General features: G+C 41.0%; 1 protein-coding gene across 2 annotated transcripts in view; it reads left to right on the top strand.

The window, feature by feature from the left end:
* Positions 1 to 214: 214 nt before the first annotated feature.
* LOC139367552 (phosphatase and actin regulator 4B-like) overlaps positions 215 to 9307 on the top strand; it is a 58453-nt gene continuing 49360 nt past the window's right edge. For both annotated transcript variants that reach the window (XM_071105832.1, XM_071105809.1), the window contains exon 1: positions 215 to 338. The gene's annotated coding sequence lies outside the window, so the exon portion shown is untranslated. The remainder of the gene's footprint in view (positions 339 to 9307) is intronic.

Raw genomic sequence — 9307 nt, 5'->3', positions numbered from 1 at the left:
CATAATGATTTTAGATTACGAAAACAGTTATAACAGTGCGCTTGGACTGTTTTCCTTACAATGCTTGCTGGGTATTGAAGTCTTTCTAATCCGAGGCAGATTCTATTTGCGACTACCATCCATATTAGGCCAATTGAGATGCCCTGCTTGCGGTTTTACACAAGAACTACTATTACCAAAATGCCCTCCGGGTTGTTTCCGGTCATTCCGGTAAAAAAAAGTTTCGATGGGAGCCTGGGAAAAAGTGATGAGGAAATGGCTGAGTAGCCTAGCTATATTAAATCGATTGTAACCGATTTACAAACAAGAGGAGGGCAATTCATGAGTCAGGAGAGAAGGTATGTGAGATCTGAAGCAACATGGTAGAGTAAACAGAAATGGAATTAATTTCCTGCAGAACACAATGAACGTGGTTTTAACTTGGCAATCACTAAGACACTGCCATTGAAAATATAGATTTGTAACAACTTTTTTCCAAATGTAATTTTTTATTAGTTTTCGTACATATTTATTTTGTTTTTACCGCTTAAATCAGTGACGGTGTATTGTCCACCTTGATCTCCATTGATGCTCTGTTGGCGTTCAAGCACAATGGATGCGAGTGATGATGCTCTGTTGTTATCAGTGGAATGGAGTGGTGATGTTACACTGGGTAGCAATTAGCAAACCTCTTTTTCCTACAAAGAGGTGAGCTACAGGCTGCGGTTTGATTTTTAGATATGTGATGACTGTCCTTCATCCCTGTGGGTTGACTACAACTGCGTAGTCTATTCAATTCGCTTTTTTGGCAATAATGTGATAGGCTACAGTTGACGGAATAGCTAGTTGCTAAGTAGGCTACTTAATAGTTTGAAAACAGCCGCTATAGCTATCTATGCGATTGGTTTCCTGAAGGTCCATCATTTGTTCGATTTGCCCACTGTTCAGCCATAACCAACAGTTAGAAATGTTGCTGCGGCTTTCTTTGATATGCACAATAGGCCAAACTGAGTCTACGAATAGACTATGCATTTTATTGAATACCCATTTGATTGTTTACCTGTTCCGTTATTCGCCGGAGAATGTGCTCTGCATAGTTGCCTTTACATGTTGCGTTGCAGCAAACCGCCAATCTTTCATGCATTATAACCACCAGTGTTAACGTTGCTTCAATGTTGCATTGTAATAATTCCACCCAACCGCAACAATGAGTACGTTTACATGCACACAATAATGCGATTATTGTGGATGATCAGATTCATGTAATATAGTTCGATTAAAACGTTTACATGCTTTGCAAGAATAACGATTTTCCTAATCCTGTTTACATGGACGCATCTGAAATCAGTCTACCAGACGGCACTAATACATGCAGAAAATCGCCAATCGAAATAAACTATCTACCACATCGAACATATTATTTTTGGGAAGCATATTTGATTCTGATTTTGGACATAAAGTTTGTATGCGAAAACTACTTCTAAAACGCATACATTCAGTTATTCAGAACTCACTACACTCGTGCCAAACATGCTGATGCTAGCACATGCGCAGATCAAATAGACCACTGGAACGCCAATTAAGGCGTTTAAGTGTCCTAATAATTCTAAATATTTCTCAGAAAACCAGGTGTTTTAATCGACGTATGTTTACACCGATTTTGACTTTACACAGTTTAAGATAAACATGTGTTTACATGACTATTGCATAATCTGCCTATTGCCATAATCATTAAGGCAGTTAACCCACTGTTCCTAGGCGTCAATGTAAATAAGAGTTTGTTGTTAACTGACTTGCCTAGTTAAATAAAATAAATACTATGTTTGGAAACCAAAATATGCGTCCAAACAGAGCAAGATAAACTAATGGGTCATTGTCGATTTGGTTTTGCGAATCGAGAGAGGAATATTAAGCATTCCTGTGACCTCAAGTTAGCTTGCATTGACTTGTTTATGCATGATTTATGTCTCTGTGCTAGAGCGAATATGGAGACATGATAGCCGAATATGGATACTACTTGTTCCTGCATCATCATGGCTCAGCTGTAGGATAGCTTATGCTAGCGCTTGCTTACGCGTAGATCACACCGACAGTGTTATTGCGCAAAATGGTATGCAACAAAAGTTCAACATTCACCTTCTGGGGCAGACGGGTTCAGGGTCATGAAATATTGTGTGAATGAAGAGCGGGCGGGTTGAATAAAGAAAACAATACCTTAAATTCATAAATGTATAATTCTTGTGCAATTTATATTTATAGGCTACATTGAGGTTTTTCTTTAATTATTTTAGGCTAGATATTTGGTATTTGTGCTTAAACCTAAACTGTAGTGCCTAACCAGTGGTGGGAAAAGTACTCAATTGTCATACTTGAGTAAAAGTAAAGATACCTTAATAGAAAATTACTGATTGAGGTGTGTTTTCCGAGTCATATCTCGCGCCAGCTCCGCAGTGTCTTAATCTACATAGGAAGTCTCAGACCCAAGTGTAAGCAGTAAGCAAGCGGGTCAGATCTGCTGGCTAAGTCTATTCCTGAATACCATGGGGTGTTCCACAAAATACTGATGAGAATAGATTGTTATGGTTCAAAAACTGAATGGGACATTTGATGGAGGATACATTTTCATGGAATGTTTATGTATGAATATTTAAATTGTCATAATTTTATTCCCTTAACTAAAGGGGATTTGATGTTTTCAAGGTCATGATAAAGTAGAGTACATTGGCACATTGTGGTTGAGCAGAGCAGTCTGTGTGAGGTAGGTGCCAGTGTTTTTGTAGTTAGGCTATGTTGAATGGAGTTACTTGCGGTTCTCTTAATGCTGGACAGTCAGTATGCAGTAATAACAAAGAAACCACGAACTCCGTGGTAATACAGTAGCAAAACACTGCTGCTTGTTTTGCCAATGTAGTCCTGTCTTACAGAGACTACTTCAAACAGGATAGTGCAGAGGTGTTGGATGCATAGTGTATCATTATATCAAATAAAATTAAATATTCTGTTGCATGCGCCGTATACAACTGGTGCACAGTTAAACAAAAATGAAAAAATACAATAAAATAGTAACACAAGGAAAACAAAATGTGATACACAGTGTATGTTTACAGGGTGTAAACTGTTAAATGAGCGCTGTTAAATTTCAGCGCTGTGGTACAGTATGTATGCATTACAAAAGTATATAACTCATTCACTCTTCCTAACTATTGTAAAAACCAGCAAGAGAGTGTTGACTGCAGAGTTCTGTGAAGGCTGCAAAATCAACAATTTGGAAGAAATCAAAAGTCTATAACTATAATATAAAAGCAACATGGAACAATTTCAAAGATTTTACTGAGTTACAGTTCACATAAGGAAATCAGTCACTTTAAATAAATACATTAGGCCTTAATAAACACAGCAAAAAAAGAAACGTCCCTTTTTCAGACCCTGTCTTTCAAAGATAATTTGTAAAAATCCATATAATTTCACAGATCTTCATTGTAAAGGGTTTGAACACTTTCCCATGCTTGTTCAATGAACCATAAACAATTCATGAACATGCACCTGTGGAACGGTCGTTAAGACACTAACAGCTTACAGACGGTAGGCAATTAAGGTCAGTTATGAAAACGTAGGACACAAAAGAGGCCTTTCTGTGAGACGCTTAAGACAGCGCTACAGGGGGACAGGACGGACAGCTGATCATCCTCGCAGTGGCAGACCACATGTAACAACACCTGCACAGGATCGGTACATCCGAACATCACACCTGCGGGACAGGAACAGGATGGCAACAACCACTGCCCGAGTCACACCAGGAACGCACAATCCCTCCATGTCCGCAATACGCTGAGAGAGGCTGGATTGAGGGCTTGTAGGCCCGTTGTAAGGCAGGTTCCTACCAGACATCACCGGCAACAAGTGCTCTTCACTGACGAGTCGCGGTTTTGTCTCACCAGGGGTGATGGTCGGATTCGTGTTTATCGTCAAAGGAATGAGCGTTACACCGAGGGCTGTACGCAGGAGCGGGATCAAGGTGGAGGGTCCGTCATGGTCTGGGCCGGTGTGTCACAGCATCATCGGACTGAGCTTGTTGTCATTGCATGCAATCTCAACGCTGTGCGTTACAGGGAAGACATCCTCCCTCATGTGGTACCCTACCTGCGGGCTCATTCTGACATGACCCTCCAGCATGACAATGCCACCAGCCATCTGCTCATTCTGTGCGTGATGTCCTGCAAGACAGAAATGTCAGTGTTCTGCCATGGCCAGTGAAGAGCCCGGATCTCAATTCCATTGAGCACATGTGGAACCTGTTGGATCGGAGGGTGACATTCCCCCCCAGATATGTCCGGGAACTTGCAGGTGCCTTGGTGGAAGAGTGGGGTAACATCTCACAGCAAGAACTGGCAAATCTGGTGCAGTCCACGAGGAGGAGATGGCACTGGAGGAGATGCACTACTGTACTTAATGCAGCTGGTGGCCACACCAGATACTGACTGTTACTTTTGATTTTGACCCCCCCTTTGTTCAGGGACACATTATTCCATTTCTGTTTGTCACATGTGTGTGGAACATGTTCAGTTTGTCTGTTGTTGAATCTTGTTATGTTCATACAAATATTTACACATGTTAAGTTTGAAAATGAACACAGTTGACTGTGTGAGGATGTTTCTTTTTTTGCTGAGTTTGTATGGATTTCACATGACTAGGAATTCAGATATGCATCTCTTGGTCACAGATACCTTAAAAGAAAAGGTAGGGGCGTGGATCGGAAAACCAGTCAGTATCTGGTGGGACCAACATTTTCCTCATGCAGCGCGACACATCTCACTTGCGTAGAGTTTCTCAAGCTGTTTATTGTGGCCTGTGGAATGTTGTCCCACTCTTCTTCAATGGCTGTACGAAGTTGCTGGATATTGGCGGAAATTGGAACGCGCTGTCATACAGGTCGATCCAGAGCATCCCAAACATGCTTAATGGGTGACATGTCTGGTGAGTATGCAGGCCATGGAAGAAGTGGGACTGTTTCAGCTTCCAGGAATTGTGTACAGATCCTTGCAACATGGGGCCATGCGTTATCATGCTGAAACATGAGGTGCTGGCGGCAGATAAATGGCACAACAATGGGCCTCAGTATCTCATCACGGAATCTCTGTGCATTCAAAATGTAATTGTGTTCGTTGTCCATAGTTTATGCCTGCCCATACCATTACAATGCCAAAATGCAGTCAGATCAAGATCCTGGTGAGGACAATGAGCACACAGATGACAGTTTGTGCAGAAATTCTTTGATTGTGCAAACTCAGTTTCATCAGCTGTCTGGGTGGCTGGTCTAAGATGATCCTGCAGGAGAAGAAGCTGGATGTGGAGATCCTGGGCTGGCATGGTTACACGTGGTCTGCGGTTGTGAGGCTGGTTGGACGTACTGCCAAATTCTCTAAAATGATGTTGGCTGCGGCATATGGTAGAGAAATTAACATTCAATTCTTTGGCAACCGCTCTGGTGGACATTCCTGCAGTCAGCATGACAATTGCATGCTCCTTCTAATCATGAGACATCTGTGGCATTATGTTGTGTGACACAACTACACATTTTAGTGTCCTTTTATTGTCCCCAGCACAAGGTGCACCTGTGTAATGATCATGCTGTTCAATCAGCCTCTTGATTTGCCAAACCTTTCAGGTGGATGTATTATCTTGGCAAATGAGAAATGCTGATTAACAGGAATGTTAACAAATTTATAAACAACATTTAAGAGAAATAAGCTTTTTGTGCGTATGGACAATTTCTGTGATCTTTTATTTCGGCTCATGAAACATGGGACCAACACTTTATATGTTGCGTTTTATATTTTTGTTCAGTATATTTCCCTCTTCAGTGCACATGATTTAATCCTTTTTCATCTTATCTATTTTTTTTTTTATTATATTTTTTTACCCCTTTTTTCTCCCCAATTTTGTGGTATCCAATTGGTAGTTAGTCTTGTCCCATTGCCACGACTCCCGTATGGACTCGGGGGAGTGACAGCGCCACTCAGGAGGCACTTTTCCATATTTTCCACACCTGTTACTAGGTTACTAGTGGGTTCGTTCCTGTGTGTCTGTACTGTCTGTTTTGGCCACCTCCAATACCTGCCCCATAAAACTGTATCTCATTATCTGATGCTGACTATTTGTGGCCTGAGAGGTCTTGAAGTTCATTTGCCTGTCAGAGAAAACGCTGTCTCAGTGCTCTTGGAGTGCTCGCCACATCCTATTGGAATGCAATGTAATGGGTAATGGGCCATTATAAGCTGAGCAGGATGCTTAACCCATCAGCTGGGCATGATTCAGTTACACCAAAGAGGAGACGGGTCTCTGACAAGCCACTTCAATAGCTCTCAGCCAGGGTTTCCGTTAGGAAAATGTTGCGCCGGACAACATAACCGGCAAGATTTTAATATACCGGCCATTTTGAGAAATGTACCTGACCCATATGCACTGGGTGCATAACCCATTAGGGTGTCCACACATGGTTCACAGAAATGACAGAAATCACATTTAGATTATGGTAATGCATCTTAACAGAACATGCAACTCATGTAATGAAGCAGCCAATAAAACGTCCTTTACAAAAATTGGCCACAATGCAATTAGCTGGAAAACCCCATTCTAAATGGCACACCAGGGAAAACCCCATTCTAAACAGCGCACCTGATAGCAGTTCCATGTGACACAGATGAAAATGTCTGTCAGAAACTTTGAAAGAGGGTGAATCTAAAGATACAACAACTCATGGGTTGCTAATATGAAAAGGATTGTGCCTTTAAATTGAAAACTAATAGAACTGGAGAGAAATGGCATAGTGGTTGGTCCAATGGGGAAGTAAATGGAAATACATTTCTCCTGTCTATACAGGGGAGTGGCAAAAGGCATCGCTGATTTATTGAATTACAGCTGTCAGTAAAAAGCATCTCAAATATGTGTGAAGATAATGTGTCTTGATTATCATTTAAAATGTTGAGACAAGAAGGGTGTGGCGACGATATTAGGCGTCTCTCCAGAATGGCTTAGCTGTATCCCGCCAATTCTTCGCATTCATTGTTTTATTGATTCTCCATTTACATATGTACCGTTAATCCCTGTCATTTGGTTGCATAAATTTGGTTGTCACTCTATAGCTAAAGAAGAAGCAAAATGGAAGAGTGATTAGGGAGGTTGTACAGTGCATTCGGAAAGTATTCAGACCCTCTCCCTTTTTACATTTTTTTTAACGTGACAGCCTTATTTTAAAATAGATTAAATAATCATTTTTTTCTCATCAGTCTACACACAATACCCCATAATGACAAAGCAAAAACATGTTCCCCAAAATTTTTGTAAATTTATAAACAAATAAATTACAGAAGTACCGTAAGTACTTTTTGCTATGAGACTTAAAATTGAGCTCAGATGCATCCTGTTTCCATTGATCACCCTTGAGATGCTTCTACAACTTTATTGTAGTACATCTGTGGTAAATTGAATTGATTGGACATGATTTGGATTGGCACCCACCTGTCTATACAAGGTCCCACAGTTGACAGTGCATGTCAGAGCAAAACCAAGCCATGACGTCGAAGGAATTGTCCATAGAGCTCAGAGACAGGATTGTGGCGAGGCACAGATCTGGGGAAGGGTACCAAAACATTTCTGCAGCATTGAAGCTCCCCAATAAAACAGTGGCCTCCATTCTTAAATGGAAGAAGTTTGGAACCACCAAGACTGTTCCTAGAGCTGGCTGCCCAGCCAAACTGAGCAACCGGGGGAGAAGGGCCTTGGTCAGGCAGGTGACCAAGAACCCAATGGTCACTCTGACAGAGCTCCAGAGTTCCTCTGTTGAGATGGGATAATCTTCCAGACGGAAGCCACTCCTCAGTAAAAGGCACATGACAGCTCGCTTGGAGTTTGCCAAAAGGCAACTAAAGGGCTTTCAGACGTTGAGAAACAAGATTCTCTGGTCTAATGAAACCAAGATTGAACTCTGAATGTTGAGTAAACCTTGCACCATCCCTACTGTGAAGCATCAAGCTGTGGGGATGTTTTTCCGCGGCAGGGACTGGGAGACTAGTCAGGATCGAGGGAAGGATTAATGGAGGAAAGTACAGCGATCCTTGATGAAAACCTGCTTGAGTGCTCAGGTCCTAAAACTGGGGCGACAGTTCACCTTCCAACAGGAAAACAATCCTAAGCACACAGCCAAGGCAACGCAGGAGTGGCTTCGGGACAAGTCTCTGGATGTCCTTGAATGGCTCAGCCTGAGCCCGGACTTGAACTCGATCAAACATCTCTGGAGAGAACTGAAAATGGCTGTGCAGTGACGCTCCTCATCCATCCTGACAGAGCTTGAGAGGTTCTGCAGAGAAAAATGGGAGAAACTCCCCAAATACAGGTGTGCCAAGCTTGTAGCGTAATACCCAAGAAGACTCAAGGCTGTAATTAATGCTAAAGGTGCTTCAACAAAGTACTGAGTAAATGGTTTGAATACTTATGTAAATGTGATATTTCAGTTCTGAATTTTTTATAAATTTGCAAAATTTGCTTTGTCATTATGGGGTATTGTGTATAGATTGATGAGGACAAAAAAACAATTGAATACTTTTTAGAATAAGGGTGTCACGTAGTAAAATATGGTCAAGGGGTATCAATACTTTCCGAAAACAGCCTCATGTCAAATTATCACCCACAAGCTCTTTCAACAATCGGGGAGAATATATCCTTTCTGGATCTAGTAGATATCGGGAGATTTAAAAGTCAGAGTCAATTAGATATACTTGGCGAAGAAGGGAGAAGGCGAGACTAATTTATTCTTTTTTTAATTTGCTTTTTTTACTCAGTTCTAAGGTATCAAACTGTTATTGCTGAACATTTATGTTCAAAGTACTCTGTTATTACAATCCAACTTGTCAGTGAGGAATTCCCAAGTGGTCCAGGGTTTTGGAAGTTTAACCAATCCTTACCGGAGGATGTGAATTTTATTCATAACAATTTTTTTAAAACATAAATTCATTTAACCACAATACAGACGCAGATGATCTGCATATTGTATGGGATGCCATCAAATGCGCTTTCAGTGGGCATGTGATAAAACATGCTTCTTGGAGAAAGAAAAGGTTTTTGCCAAGGAAAAGCTTTTTAAACAGAGGAATTCTTTGCTCTAAACCAACAAATTGACAATTATTTTAAAGATTTAAATTACAACATTACAATTACTCAATGGAAAACAAAGAGAGCTAGAGAGACTTCATCAACATGTCGCTGGTGGTATCATCTATACTGTAGGTGGTGAAAAAATATATATTTCATGCATTTACAGCAGAGAAATTTG

This window comes from Oncorhynchus clarkii, chromosome 2, assembly GCF_045791955.1.
Source record: "Oncorhynchus clarkii lewisi isolate Uvic-CL-2024 chromosome 2, UVic_Ocla_1.0, whole genome shotgun sequence".
Classification (NCBI taxonomy): domain Eukaryota; kingdom Metazoa; phylum Chordata; class Actinopteri; order Salmoniformes; family Salmonidae; genus Oncorhynchus; species Oncorhynchus clarkii.
Note: the sequence above shows the minus strand (reverse complement) of the source record. Positions and strands in the feature narration are given on the sequence as shown.